This window comes from Mus caroli, unplaced genomic scaffold, assembly GCF_978045245.1.
Source record: "Mus caroli unplaced genomic scaffold, Mus_caroli_1 scaffold_4, whole genome shotgun sequence".
NCBI lineage: Eukaryota > Metazoa > Chordata > Mammalia > Rodentia > Muridae > Mus > Mus caroli.
Window position 1 is genome coordinate 66,347,096 of NW_028227259.1, and position 15,820 is coordinate 66,362,915.

The 15,820-nt window shown below is 43.9% G+C and overlaps 1 protein-coding gene across 3 annotated transcripts in view; it reads left to right on the forward strand.

The window, feature by feature from the left end:
- The window catches only part of Pgcka1 (PDCD10 and GCKIII kinases associated 1), an 86,435-nt gene that overhangs the window by 44,953 nt on the left and 25,662 nt on the right, over positions 1-15,820 (forward strand). For 2 of the 3 annotated variants that reach the window (XM_085836704.1, XM_085836703.1), the window contains exon 2: positions 10,855-10,904. The exons of the other annotated variant lie outside the window; for it this stretch is intronic. The gene's annotated coding sequence lies outside the window, so the exon portion shown is untranslated. The remainder of the gene's footprint in view (positions 1-10,854; positions 10,905-15,820) is intronic. 3 annotated transcript variants of the gene reach the window in all.

Genomic DNA, 15,820 nt, shown 5'->3' on the forward strand with positions numbered 1-15,820 from the left:
ACTCAATTTAGGTAATCTAGTTCAGTGTTTATAATGAGAGCTTTAATTTTGACTATATTTTATCACCTTTTTTTCCCAATTGAAAATGTTTTCTAATCCCCCCAAAATCAGCTTTTCTTTTTTTTAATTTATAAAATGTGGTGATAAAACAGATTGGACTGAAATCACCCAAATCTGACAAGAGCTAAATTTAACAGTACTTTTCGCTCCTATATGCTTAAATGTTCCTAAGCTAAGTCCTGCAATGTTCCCTGCAGTCACAGTCTCTAAGAATGTGTTATAGAATCATTTTAGATCTAGGTACTGTGCCTTCTGACCATTATCACCTTTTAAAACGTTTCTAGCTTTGAAAGGCACATGATTTGTTCCCTCATATTTTCTTCCCAATCCATATGATTGTATATTGTTGGTGGCATACACATAATTAACTTGTTTTATTTGTTAGTTTGTTTTGTCCAAATACTCAGGTAGACTCCTGGTGTACAATTTGCTGAAACTGTGGCTTATCAGTGACTCCTGATCATCCTTGAGTAAAATCAACAAATGTGCATATGTGCATATACATGTTACATATATAAACATATAAAGGACAAGAGAGGACTTGGGGTATCTCATTTCCTTGGGCTTTAGTTTGGTTAGTAACAACTGTAAGGGGCTGCTTTGTTCGCTGTTTATCCTTAGAAGAACAGAGTGTGTTCTAGGAAAGAGAAAAAGAATCAACCCATTGCTTCAGGTGCCTGAGACAGTAGGAAAGGCTGGCCTCTGGCCTTCTCATCTGTGTTTCATCTGTAACTCCAATTAACCTTGAGTGGATTTAAAGGAGAAAGGATGTAGGAACTGCCCACAACAGACCCTGACACATTCCATGATACAGCAAACTTATGAGAAAGGTGTTATCCTGACTTCACATATTAAAATCTAATGTAAGCCTCTTTCTGGTTTTCCACTGTTTTCTCTTGTTCTTTATACATGTGCTAAAAAAAAAAAAAAAAAAAAAAAAAAAGCCTGCAATCCCCACATTAATGATATATGCAGCACAGGATACTATTGAAAGGTTCTGATCTCTTTAGTTTTTTATCTAATTTGGATCCTGTTGTCTGTGCCGAATACACAGGATCCTTTTTCTAAGATTAAAAGGAAATAAAACCATGTACATTCCTGTGTGCCTAAGAATAAGTATGTTCCCTCGTGGTTGGATGAGGGCGTCGGATATCCCAGAGCTGGAGTTACAGAGGTTTGTGCTTATCTTATTAACCTCTGAGCCACTTCTCCAGTCCTGCAACTGAGTCTTCTTCGCTTCCAACATTTAATGTACATCCCTTGATCCCTACCTAAAGTACTGATCCTGAAAAGTTAGCCTTTGGGTCTGTACTGAAGCTCACCTATACCTGGTCACTCCCGGGGAAAGAAAGAGATAATTCTCTGAGCCAGCTGTGAAATCCCATGTTCCGGGCGTTCCTCGGACTCATCCATCAGTGAAGAAGGTCTGGACTGTGAGAGAGGAAGTGGATCCCCAAGTGACCCTTGTGCAATCAGCATTGGAATCTTGTATTTCTTTCGTGCGGTCGCCATACTGAGTGTTTAGTTTCTGAGCATGGGCTACATCTGAGGCACGACTCCAGCATCTTTGCATACCTCACTTCCATCCTATGGCCATCTCTGGAACTATATTCTCGACCTTCTCCAAGAAAGGCAGCAGAGCACCTCCAAAGGGTCACGTGACCTAGAGTTGCGCCCCCCTCCCCCAACACACACACACACTTTTCACTAACTGTGGTAACAGGATCTAGAGTTGGCTTCCCTGCTTGCCTCTCACTAACTGCTAAAATTCTCCTGGGAACATCCTGCCCTCTGGAGACTGATTAACTCACAGCTGGGGTGGTCAGGCCTTAAGGTGACTGTTAATGGGAGGTTAGCGGCTTGTGGCTGGGGGACAATTACCCTGGAAGTGCTTTTGCCCTTCAAGCGCAAAATCCAGACAGCTTATGCCACAGCTGGCAGGGACTGGCTGTGGGCTTCTGGAATGTCAACAGCGTATTGAGATTCCAATAACACAACTGAACTATTTGAAAGTAAAATCAGGTACATTATATTAGAAGAAAAGTTGTTAAATACCAAAAATGTCATTTTACGATTTCCCTTAAGGGGATTTGTGTTTGTGAGCCTGTAGGGGGCATTCCTCCCGGGTGGGGTGCTCTGTGTGGCCTTTAAACTTTTTGTTCTAGGCCCTGGGATGACAAGTTTCAAACCAGCCACCTCGGGAGCTTTTATGCCATAACTGTGAATCAGGACTTGATGTTGTTGTTGTTGTTGCCTGTCTGTGACTAGGAAGGTTATGAAGAAAACATTATTTTAAATTAAACTTAAAAGTAGGTTGAATCTATTGCCATCGTATGGGGAAAACACCAAAAGTTGCAGGAGGAAATTTTTCTTCTAATTTTCAAAAATGATCTGTTTTAGCAAAGATTTGCTTGCATTATCAACGAACAAGCGAAGTTCCCAGGTGTGGCCATTCTTTATCTTTCTTCTCTACTATTAAATGGAAACACCAAGCTGCATTCATACCAGAACTACACTCAGTTGAGGTCATAGGTTGACTGCGTGACAAAATCCCTTCTGATCATTCTAGGGAAGAGTACATCAGTGCACATTCACGCACGTGTGTGTGTGTGTGTGTGTGTGTGTGTGTGTGTGTGTGTGTGTGTATGTGTGTGTGTGTGTGTGTACGTGTACATGTACATGTACATGTATGTACATGTGTGGGGTTACATATATGGCCACACCTATGCATGTGCTCAGGATGTAGACTCAGGTCCTTATATTTGCATAGCAAGTGCTCTTACCCTATGCATCTCCCCAGCCCCAGTTTACTTTGTAGAAGTTTATTAGTACTTGTGTGCCATATGCTTTGTCCTTCTTATTTATAGTAAATATCTTTGCTTTTCTATCAAACCAGTTGTTAAACACTGATCAGCCCAGCACTGCCTGGAAGGTAAAACTGCTTTGCAAACTTTGTACCTACCTGAACCACAGAGTTAAACCCTTTCCAATAGCATCACTTTAAATACTGTTGAATTAGCAAGTGACTTCTGATCCTTCTTGCAGGGAGGAAGGAATAAAAAAAAAAATTATGTTGGCTGTGTCTGGTACAGAACTTTCTATATGTTTCCTCTACTAAGAGCAAACACTGTCTGGGGCTGGAGAGATGGATCAGCAGTTAAGAGCACTGACTGCTCTTCCAAAGGTTCCGAGTTCAAATCCCAGCAACCACATGGTGGCTCACAATGATCTGTAATGAGATCTAGTGCTCTCTTCTGACAGGCAGGCATATGTGCAGGCAGAATGCTGTATACATAATAAACAAATCTTAAAAAAAAAGAAAAGAAAAGAAAAGAAAAGGAAAGAAAAGAAAAGAAAAAAGAAAAAGAGAAGCAAATGCTGTTGAGAAATCTACAAACAATCCAAAAGCAGGTTGCTGCAGTGTACACAGGCACACCTAACATGAAGGAAGATTAGAGAATTCATAGCCAGCAGTCTCTGGCTTAAGGAATAGGATTTTCCCATGAAGAGCAGTAACCTGATACACTTCGCAAATTAGTGTGTCCAGCTACGGAAACGTTAAGGCTTAGAAATGTACTCATTTTTACTGGTCATCTGTTTCCTTAAAGAGGACTAAAAATAAGAACTTATCAGTTCCTAGACTTGATTGGCCTCCACCCTAAGCCACGCTCTAGAGGTGCCCTTGTGATCTGCGGGTTGCTGGGCTTATTTTTACATACTGAGTTCCTTGTCTACTTTAATTCGCTTAGGATAGTTCCCACAGACTGTGTTTCCACATCACATTCCTCGCTGCAGAAGATGGACCGATTTGGTTGCTTCTCCCATATAAACAAATAAATTCTTTGACCTGTAGAATTTTGAGAATTTCCCTCCTTCCCAGTTTTAACTTATGGAAATGTATTTGTTACTGAACAGAAGAGAGGGATGGGGAAGAGAAAAGAAGGGAGGAGAGGGGGAGGGAGAGGGAGGAGGGGAATTTGTGCAATATTTTCTGGCAAATTGCTTTCCTTTCATGAAAGTTGACTTTTTAAGCGGAAGGGATGAAAATGATGCCTGAGCAAGTCGTATTCAATTCAAGGATGAACTGGCTACTAATAATGGAGGCAAACTTGGCATGCAACGCTCTTGGTCCCCTTAAAAAAGTAGCTAGTTTGCCAGACTGAGTAGAGAGTACTTACAGTGCACAATTTCCTCCAGGCATTCACACAGGAGGTTTCTCGTTTGGCTGGGTTGGGGGGGGGGGTTTAAATAGTCACATTATGTGGGGCTCTTTATTAGGTCAGCCATGTTTATGTAACTCATCACAAAGGATGATAGAAAGCAGCTTGGGTGAAGTTTTGATCTCGGGATTTTCCTGCAGTGGGGAGCAAAAATGTGGGATGTTTGTTTGTTTGTGTGCTCTCCCACTAGACCATCTAAGATGAAACAGTCGATTCGTACAGGAATAGAAATGTTTCATGTTTTATTAGCATGTATTAATTATGTATGGTGGGATTTAGTATGACATTTTCATGCATATTCATAATATACTTTGATCATATTTGCATACACACACCCCTACCCTTCCGTCTCTCTCCCCATTCCCAGGAATCTTTTTTCTACATTGTTCTTCTACATGTCCTGGGTTGGGGGGGGGAGACACATCAAATACATGTACCATTTACATATATAATATAGACTTTGGCCTTGAAAGTTGGGAGAACTTTACCTAAAGTGGAAACTTTCAAAGATGTCAGGGTCTGGGACTAGAGAGATGGCTCAGTCACTCTGTTCTTCTGGAGGTCCTGAGTTCAAATACCAGAAAGCACGCGGTGGCTCACAACCATCTGTAATGAGATTAGATTTAGACACACTCTTCTGGTGTATCTAAAAACAACTATAGTGTACTTACATATAATAAATAAACAAATCTTTTTAAGAAATGTCAAGGTCTAGAGAAGAATGGTTAATAAACTGGCTGGGGTCACCCATGGAATTGTTTGTAGCTGCTTAGAAAATTCACTAGAGCTGCCATATATTGTTATGGAAAAGGACAAATATATAATGTTGAATGGGGGGAGGTAAGACACAAAGTTACCGATGTATTATACCTATGTATTATATAAAATTGACCTGAAATTGGACATAAAAAATAGCATATGTTATGGCCTGAATATGAAACTCCCTCAAGGCTTGTGTGCTAAATGCTTGGTCCCCAGCTGGTGGCTCTAATTTTGAAATATTCTGGAAATTTCAGGAGGTAGGGTCTGGTTGAAAGTAGATCCCAGGAGGGTGACTTTGAAGTTACACTAGGCCCTCAAGTGTGGTCCTCACTCTCCATCCATTCTAAGTAAGTAGATCAGCCTCTCATAGAACATCTACCAATATGATGCTCCAACCAGGCATCCAGACACTAGCCCCGGAAACTGTAAGACAAAATAAAGCCCTCTTCTCTGTACTTGTTCTCTCGAGAATTTTGGTCATAGTTTCACAAAAATGACTTTATACATCACAGGGAGAAAATCAGGCACATAATACAAGGTTAGCTTACTGGAACCAAGGCTGAGTGTTTCTACTTTTCTCAAAACTTTGTGTGTGTGTGTGTGTGTGTGTGTGTGTGTCTGTTTTATATGTATATCGTTACATATATTTATAAGTATATAGGTGTACAACATACTGCTTTTGTTGTTTGAAGCAAGATATTGCCAAGTGAATTTTTTAAGACTTGTGACAAGATTAAGATGTTTGTGAACAAGACAGAGAATTTTGTACATACATACATATATGTGTGCATACAAATATATTTTATGCATATATATTTATGTATATGCACATATATACATATATATGTATATGTATTATACACACACATATGTATGTATGTATGTGTGTGTGTGTGTGTGCATATATATGGGATATATGTATTACTGGAAAAAGCCAAAGGAGTGAGGAGGTAGAAATCCTGGTGCTCTGAGGCCAGCCAGCCTAGCCAATCAGGAAGCCCAGCAACAAGAGACCTTGTTCCAAAGAGAGGTGAAGGATGGTAGGTAGAAGAACTGACATAAGCCTCTAGCCTCCACATTTGTACATACATACACACACACACACACATACACTTACATACGTGCATACACAAACATACACTCACACCACACACATGGACAGAGGAAAGAAAGGAAAATCCAATTACACAAATATCCCAAGGACTAAACTGTATAAACCCATCTGAAATTGCTCAGCAGTTAAAGAGTATCTGCTGCCCCTGCAGAAGACTCGGATTTGGTTCTCACACACCTGGTAGCTCAGCACCATCTCTAACTGGGAGTTCCGGGGTATCTGACTCCCTCCTCTAGCCTCTGGAGGCACTGCCTTGCCCCCAATGCAGGCAAACCCAAATGAAAAATAAATACATCTTAAAAATGAAATCCATCCATAGACAAGTAAAAATGGCGCTCCGTGTTGAGATGAGTGAGCTTTGCTCTAGGAACAGGGCCCTTCTTTTCTCTGCAGCAATTCTAGATGTAAATCGCCACTTTGTTCTCCTGCTTGCTCTCACAGTCCTCTTTGATCGTGACTTCACACAATGAAAAGATACTTCCTTGTGCAAAGCAAGCAAGCGGTTAGCTTCGCATAACCCCGGACAACAAAGGCTCTCTGTGAGAATGAGGAATTCCTCTTGGAATACAGGGAAGGCCCCCAGCTGAACCGTATCCAAGGAAGATGTTGCAAAGCTTGTTGGGAGAAAGGAGCCCTGCGTGAGCTCTTTTCTTGCTGTTCAGATGTTGGCCTTGCTTAGGGTTGGGGGTGGGAGGCCATCAAAGGAAAACAGAAGCCCAATCTGAATGTGTTTGCCAATTACAAGGAAAAGCGCTGGTGCCAACTCGGGCTTATCATGTTCAGAATTTAATGCCTTTTGGAAAGGAATTGGTTTCCTTCTCGTGAAAAAGAACAGAAGGTCATAGAAAGAAGACTGTCCACTTTGTGATACAAACTGAGGCGAAAACCAATCTACAATTAAGTCACGGCTGGCTCAGTTCACCTCTGTCATGCCCACCAGAGCCAGCGCAGTGCCACCAGTTAGAGACTACCAATCTCATGGTTCGGCTTTAGCATAGCATTCAGGTCCCCTCCTCACCTAACCTGAGCCCATCTTCTAAATTTGTGTCCTACCCAGCCTCCTTTGTGCTACCCACAACCCTTCTCCGGGCACCAATCTCACATCCTTCCACGCCCCCAGGCCTCATAGGGTGGGCTTAAGGAATGATGAGAAACTACCTACGCATGCGTCTGGCATGCCCGAGGCCTTTATAAATGTTCCGACCTTTCCCTTCGCCTTTGCTTAAGTAGAAATGCCCCTTCCTATTACAGGCGCTTGAGCTCTCTGGCAATGACAAACTAACTAACAAACAAACCGGAAGAGTGGGTACTAATGTTCAGGAGAGGTAGGGAGAGCCACCCCTCTTCCGGAAGAGGGACTCCCATAGACCTGCCTCCTCATTGCATGCCAGCGAGGAGCAGCAACAAGAATGGCAGCTGCAATATTTGTACCTGATCACCTGCCAATCCTGAGTCACCTGTGATCGGTATACCTCAGCTGGAGGAGCAAAGGCACCGAGATGTTGGGAGATAAATTCCAGGCAACTTTCTGGATGTAGGCCAAGACCAATCTTTCCAAAAGAAAATGCTGCTTTAAAGATGTGCAGACTTAACAAAAAAGAAACAAACAAACAAACAAAAAAGATGTGCAGACTTGGAGCTGCTAGCTAGCTGCCTTCTCCAGCACACCCATAGGGAGCCAGTGGTCCAGGGGCAGGGGTCGGAAAAAATACCCCTTCAGAAGTGGAGGTCGTAGGCTCCACCCGAGAGCTAAACAGCAGTGTAGAGATACTATCCTGTGGGCAGTAACCCGGGGATGCTAAACAATATGAAACTGTTTCCCAACAGACAAGGGACCTCATAGGGTTTAATGTCCTCAAATGTTCTGGGAGGAAACAAAGCCATGGGGGAACCAAGCACCTAACTATTTAATTCTCAGTTATTTATATTAAATAATTACATGTGGCCCGCAGTTACCATATTGGACCGTATAGCTCTAGAACATTCTGAAGGGTTGACAGCACTTTGCCGGTAACCTACATCGCTAGGTCTCAGCTTACTTATTTACGTCTTATCTTTAAGCTTTGTGCATTGCAATGTAAAGAGGATTTTTCAGAGTATTGATGGGCAAGGAAGCCTTGAAAGACACAATATGCATAAAAGCTTGGAGGCAGGATATCATGGGTGTGGTTGAAACAGCAAAAATACCAGGCTGACTGGAAATAGAATTAGAGTTTCCAAAATAATCAGGGGAAACTATGACTGTTGCATAAAGGAAGCCTTAAAGGCAAAATTGAGGATCATAATACCTTGACAGGCGCCATAGAGTCACGCAAGGCTCCCTGCCCACGAGGGGCTTGATGAGAGCTTTGCTTTACAAGACTGGTACCACCCAAGTATTGGATCCTGGCTTAAAATCACTCTGCTTTTATTTTGTATTTGCGTGAGTTGTGTGCACATATATTCCTTGTGTGTAGGATGCCCATGGAAGCCAGAAGATAGATCACCTAAAGCTAAAGTTACAGGCCATAGTGAGATACGCATTGTAGGTGCTGGAAACCCAACCCCGGGTTGGGGCTTCTGGAAGAGCAGTAAGCTGGCATTGTATCGTAACTACTGCTATCTCAAAGGGTCAGCCCTTCGCTCAGAAGAAAGCACACCTGCCGCTGTATTCTCCTACATCCAGCTATTTCCCATGAATCTCCGTCTCTACGTCTAACATCTGTCTACCCATCATGGGATGCACTCTGTGGTGGGTGAAGGAGAGTGACCTATTGACCTTTCATGCTTTCAGTCCTTAGCAGGAGCCTGGCTCAGTAACACCTCACTGTGCACGTGTGGGCATTGAAGAGCAGCCTCCAGTGGATAGTTCAGTATCTTTTTCAAAGCAAAAACAAGACATCATCCATTCTTCTGAGATACCACACCAGGGAATAAGGTCAGGGTCCCCAGCACGGAACTCTTGCAGGGGCCCCCTCTCGCAAATATTTGCACTCTTCCTTTTACTTCTTTTGCCCCAGACCTTTCTCCCCACCCACGTACTGGGGTCTTTGCTCTTCCAGTCTTTCTTCTTGGAGTGTAGCAGACCTCCAAGTAAACCTTTGGCCCCTCAGGGTCTTCAAGGACTTGCTCTTTAAACATCAGGAATGCCGAATGTTCATCCCACCGCCCAGGAGGTTGGCACTCTATTGGGTAAGCCGCACAGCAGCTACCGCAGCTTCCTGGTACCTTGACACAAAGCAGGAGTTCAGGATTCTTTGTTGGCTAAGTAAACAGCACCGCTGGCTTCCCTTTTGTCACGCTGCTCTACCTGAAGGCCTTCCGGTCATAACTGGCCCACACTGGTTTACCATCCGCCTGACTCAGATAGTGTCAACACCTCAGCTGCTCAGCTCTCGGTGTAGCGCCTCCCCAGGATGTGTCCGGGGTTACTTGTGCACGACAGACCATCTCTCTGAGTTATGTGTAAGCTTTCTTGTCGCCGTGCTTGCTCCCTGAATGCGTGCGTTTCACCTGGCTCATATTGTCCTTATGTACCCATAATAATGGTGATAAATGATTAACAGTATAGTCAAAATCAAGAGCAATCGGATTAGGGATCTCCAATTGATGTTTTCAATGTTTAGAGCAACATTGGATAATAAAAATGAACACTGGGTGAAAATACACAGCTAACAGAAAGTGAAATTGAACCACTGGATGTATGTAGCCATCCAGTATTGTATGGTATGGTATGTCAGAGTTTATTCTCTCATTAGTTACATGGGAGTAGAATAAAAAGCATGTCTTGAACGTGTCTGTGTATAGTGGGGTGTTTTACTAAACAGAGAAGTACAAATCTAAGCATTTCTTTGCCTTCTAAATCCTGAACATCATTTTCATTATAAGCAAAACTGTTTTCTAAATTGTGTATTTTATTGAATGGTTATACTTTTACTAGTCAAAGCATAGCGTGATATGTCCCCAAGAAGCAAATTCATTTCCTCCCTCCCTCCTGCCCGCCTCTGTACCAATCAGTGTGGACTCATATAGCCATGCAGTGCTCACTAACACTACCCACACGCACGTCAAATGTTCAAGCTGCTATAACAAAACATCCTAAACTGGATGCTTTATCAACAACAGAAACCCAGTCTCACAGTTCTGGAGATGGGGAAGTCTAAGTAAGATCTAAGGCCCTAACAGACTGCTCTCTGCTAAGTCCCTAGATTACCATCTTTTCCTTGTGATCTTGCTTGGTGAAGAGCCAAGGGCCCTGGGGCATCTTTGTGAGGACCCTGCCCCCATGATCCACTCACATCCCAAAGGCCCCACCTTGACACCGGGGATTGTTTTCAACGTCTAAATTCTGAAGGGAGCCCAAGCCGTCAGACCGTCAGATGTTGTAGATGGCATTAACATGTCCAGCATGCCCAGTGTGCAATGAACAGTTTACATGTTATGCCGCTTACATCTCATTACAATCTCATTTTATAAAAGGGAACTGCTGAGACGTTGGTTAATTGTTGATTGATTGCTAAGTGCCTGGAGCTGGGCTGCCAAGTCAGGCCTGACAAACCTCAGGCTTCTCTCTTGCCTGCCTAGGCCCACTGTTGCAGGCTAAAACCCCCACAGCAACGTCAGTGTCCTGCGCCCCTCAGGAAATGCCTCCTTGGGCATTGCCCGATCCCACTGTGAAAATGCGGTATCCCTCAGTTTTCCACTTTGCTGTTGTTTCAGGAAGAGCAGTTTAACCCCCAGAGAAGCCTAATGGACAAGCGCCCCAGCAGGTAAGCCAGCAGTTTTCGGTTTTTGCCTGGTTTTGGGTGGTCTGTTCGCTTCACTTTTGACTAAATTTTATATCACTCAGGATGGAAATTCTCTTTTGTTTCCAGTATCATCGGAGCCAGTGGACAGAACAAGTCCCCAAAATCCGTTTCTTTCTGGCCCATTCAGACTTCCGTTCAATTATGTGATTTATATATTTTTAAGGTTTTGTGGGATTTGTTGTTGTTATTTTAAGGTTTTTAATGCTTTATTTTACTGTGGGGGGGCGGGGAGGGCGCACGCATGCGCGCGCCTATGTGGAGATCAAAAGATAACTTGTGGGAATCAAGACTCTTCTCTTCTTCTACCACATGAGGCTTGAACTCAGGTCCTTGGCCTTGGTAGCAGCACACTTACCCGCTCAGTCATCTCGCGGTGTCACATCTCCGAGTCCTTGTGATTGCCTTTTCACTCTATTGTTGGGAAGAGAATTAAAAATGTGTGTGATGAGACCACACAGCAACCAAATCTTTCCGTGGGAAGACTTCCAGTTTCCCAAGAACCTTGGGACATCTCCAGTGACGGTCACACTGGCTCTAGGGTGTCATCCCAGGACTGTAGCCTCAGACTCCTCGGAATTTGTCAGGAAGGCATTTTATTTAGGCCTCATCCCAGACCCCTATACCAGAAACTACCCATAATGCCCAGCCCCAAGTGACTCCAGTGTATCAGTCAGTTGAGAGACCAGGTCCTGGGTTATTTTGGTTTGAGTATGAAATGTGTCCCTCAGGCTCTCTGTGTTGAATGCTTGGGACCTCTGGGGTGGAGGTATTTGGGGACGTCCTAAATAGTTTGGTAGGAAACTCCTAGCAGGAGGAAGTAGGTAACTAGGGGCGTATTCTTGGTCACTAGGGCGTGTCCTCTTTGGCCCGCCCCCCTGCTTCTTGGCTGCTCTTTGGTCGCAGAGAAGAAAACCCAGGCAACCCATCCTGCTTTCCTTCCTCCTTCCGTTTATTTCTGGCTCTCCTCCCCGGCTTGGCTCCCTTACCAACCAACTTGCAGGACCATCCTCTCAATTTCAGCTCCAGGAGAGCCAGCTCCACGTATCTCAGCCATGGTACATCCATTATCCTTGTTGCTTCTGGCAACTTCTAGACTGTCATGCTGTCCTGTCTCTGCAGAGCTTTTTCATTCTTTCAGACCCACGTCATCTACCTGTCTACCCTTCCTGCCTCTAGTCGCTCAGCATCATTCAATACTGTGCTCCCAAACGTGTCTCCTTTCTGCACTCGGGGAACCCATTTCATCTACATTTCAATCTCTGTTCGTGGCTGACTCCTGGACCATTCCATCCATCAACTGTGGGCTCTAAATAATGAGCTCAGGCCACCATCTCTCAGGCCACCAGGTTTCTCATGCTCAAAGGTGTCGTTTAACTGGTTCTGGATGCTTCTCTCTAGCAGCGTTAGATTCTCCAGCTCCCCAAGGCTCTCATCTAATAACCTAATAAAGTAAATCGGTTTAAGTTTATGCTAAAAAAAAAATGATTAGGGAAGGTCCTACGTAGATGTGATAATAGGTGTCTAAACTGGGTAGTGAGATGAAAAAGCAAAGAAAACAGCCAATGACGAGATCCGGAAAGATTTGAAGAAAGAAAGCTCTATGGCCAGGGAAAGAGACAAGCAATGGTGCCCTAGCTGGTTGTAAGCTTTTAAGGGCAGACATTCTTAGCTCTGCAAGGCTCTTAGCTTGCAGTGAGTCACAACAGCCTGAGTTTACAGCTCACTACTGTAATCAGGGACTTCGTGGATTTCGAACCACCATTACGGGTCCCCGTGGGTCTCCCAGCACATATTCGGCAGCCCATCAGTACACATGCCTTGTTTTATGTTTCTCTTTCAAAGCACCTCATTTGAAAATGTGGCTAGTTCATCCTTTAAGCTAGTTCAAGGCTAGCAGCACTGTAGCTCACTCCAGGATGAACCTTATCTGTTGCATGTGTTTCCCCTGTGAGGCAGACTCAGCTTTCTTTAACTTAGAGCCCCAGGATAGCACCTCAGTGCTGTGCCTGGGGGCTTTAAACTGTGAAACCAACGGAAAAAAAAGGAACACAAAATGAATGGTAAAGATGCACTTACAAAGAACAATAATTCAGCCAAGGAAACAGAAAACAACCTTGTGTGAGCTCAGCTAGAAACATCAATATCAGCTGGTTCTCATTTTTACTGTTCTGCGTGTGCCCATGTGCCTGCCATACAGCATCGGATAAGGACTGGTGTTCGGGTTGCTAATAAATTTTAACAAGTAAGCAACATTCAAACAATGTGGACCACAAGATACAAGATATGAGAATCAAGTAGAGCTGTAAAATTTCAGTTAGCCACTGGTATATGAGAAGCACTATGTCAACTTGGTGTATTTAGTATTGCGTGGTACTAAATATCCCGAGGCTCTGAGCATCTCGGGGCAGTTTTAGGTGAAGCAGTGATAATGACTCTTCACAGTTGTGCTCCAAAAGGACCTGTGGCTTCTGTGTGGCTGATGAGGCAGGGAAGAGGCATGAACAGATGAGAAGACAGACTCTAAAATAGTGCAGTTATCCGGTAACAAAGAGATCGCTGTTCACTAGGCTCTGGCATAAGAAATGGCCATGGTAGGAAAGAATGTATCTTACAAGTGAGCAACGTGCCTAGTGGCACATTTGTAATCCTGGCATTTGAGTGACTGAGGCAGGAGGACTGGAGTGAACTCTCGGCTGCTCAGGAATATATAACAAGACTGTTGCAAAGGATGAGAGGAAAGGAGACAGGGAGGGAGGCTGGGAAGAGGAGATGGGAGGAGGGAAGGAATGATACATGGATTGTTGCATTTCTACTGCATTCTCCATGGGATGTGCTCTAACAATTCGCCAGTACTGCTTGCTGCCAGATCTCCACGGAAAGAAGCCTTCGGAATCTTCCTGAGATATCTAAGGAGTTCTTTGCCTATTTCAGCCTAGTGCTTCTAGAGCATTATTGGTCATCTAAAGTTTTTTATGGTTTTTCAGTTGGGGGGGGTGTTGATTTTTTTGTTTGTTTTCATTTGGGTTTTTTGTTTTGTTTTGTTTTGTTTTGTTCTTATTCTTGTTTGTGAAAGAGAGGGCCTCACTCCAGGTTAGCCTATGTAAGTTACTTACATATACTTACTATGTAGCCCAGGTTAGCCTCAAACTCATAGGCTGATCCTCCTAGCTGGTCATCTATTTTTACACTTTTCTCCTTTGCTGAACTATAAATCTCCTTAGATCCCTGATATCAAGTTTAGGACGCAGGTGCTTGGGAAATACAGTATTGCATGGATGGGCTGTGGATCTTTCAACATGCAGCAGAGGCCTCCCCCTGTGCCTTGGTCATTGATAAGGGGCTCTTTCATCTGGAAGACGCTCAGGCCCCAGAACCACGTTCATTATTTTCAATTGAAAAATTATTTTTACTATAATTTAGAAACACTGAACACACAGGGACATCCTAGAAGTACAATTCTTTTCTTGACCTTTTACCATGCTCCCATCTTGAGTCCATAAACACATTTATAAAATTAAAGGGGTGGTGAAATGTCTCATCCTGATGACTCGTTTTTGGCTTGAGTACTGTATTAACAATCTCCGGCTGACAGAACCAAATGTCATCAAGTGGGTAGCTTAAACATCTGAAATGTGTTCTTCCCCAGCTTCCGATGGAGGTGCAGGGGTCAGGCTATGGCTGGCAGCCTCAGCCTGAACTCACACAGCTGCTCATGATGTATGGGCGCTCGCTTTCTCTCTCCCCACTCCCCCTGATCCTCAGAAAGGCCTCCAGTCCTATCAGATTAGATCACTATCCTTAAGACCTCATTGAACGCTAGAAGTCAGATCTCCCAGTGCAATCACAGCGGATGAGGGCTTCAGCAAGTTCCTTTCAGGGACACACTTTGGTTCACATTAGTCACTACAGGACTCTGGAGATGACCCTTCTTTCATCCCAAGCAATGGCCATGTATCTATCATTGTATCTTAGTAACCTGTAAGACTATTCCCTAAGCTTCTCTTTATGGGGCTTCCTCTAAGACATCTGCATTGTTTACAGGAGCTGACTTTTCCCACATGCTTCAGGGCGCCTCCCTGGTTCCTGTTATCTCTCAGATAAAGCTGATTATCACAACGAGACCGACCCTATGTTGGAGATATACCCCAATTCCCCTGTGGTATTTGGATGGATGTAGTGGGAGCATCACCTGTTTCTCCTCCGTGTCTAAGCAACCCCACCCAGCTCTCGAGGATGCCCTCACAACAAACATGCCAAGAGCTAGCATATATCAAGAACTCAACCGCCAAGCTCACTTTGCCAGGTGTCTTAGTCAGTGTCCTATTGTTGTGAAAAGACACCGTGACTATGAAAACTCTTATGAAAGGAACTATTAAATTGGGGCTGGCTTACAGTTTCAGAGGTTCAATCCATTGTCATTATGGTGGGAAGCATGGAGGCATGCAGGCAGACATGGTGCTGGAGAGGTAGCAGAGAGTTCTACATCTTCATCCGTGGGTATCAGGAAGAGTGAGACACTGGGCCTGGCTTGAGCTTTCGAAACCCCAAAGCTAAGTGTCCCCCTTTCCAACAACAAGGCCACACCTACTACAAAGTGACCCCTCCTAATCCCTCTCAAGTAGCAACACTTCTTAATAAGCATGCATTTAAATATTTGAATCTATGGGGGGACATTCTTATTCTTATTCTTATTCAAACCACCCCACCAGGCTTATCATGTGTTTGTATGGAGTCGTACTCACAACAGCCCTATGAGGTTGGATATTACTCTTTCTTTCTCCCACTTTGATGTTGGCAAAGCTGAGACTGAGGGAGGATTTGTGATGAACTTTAGGCCACCCAGCTTCTAACAACCCACTCCCAAGCCCACTGTCCGG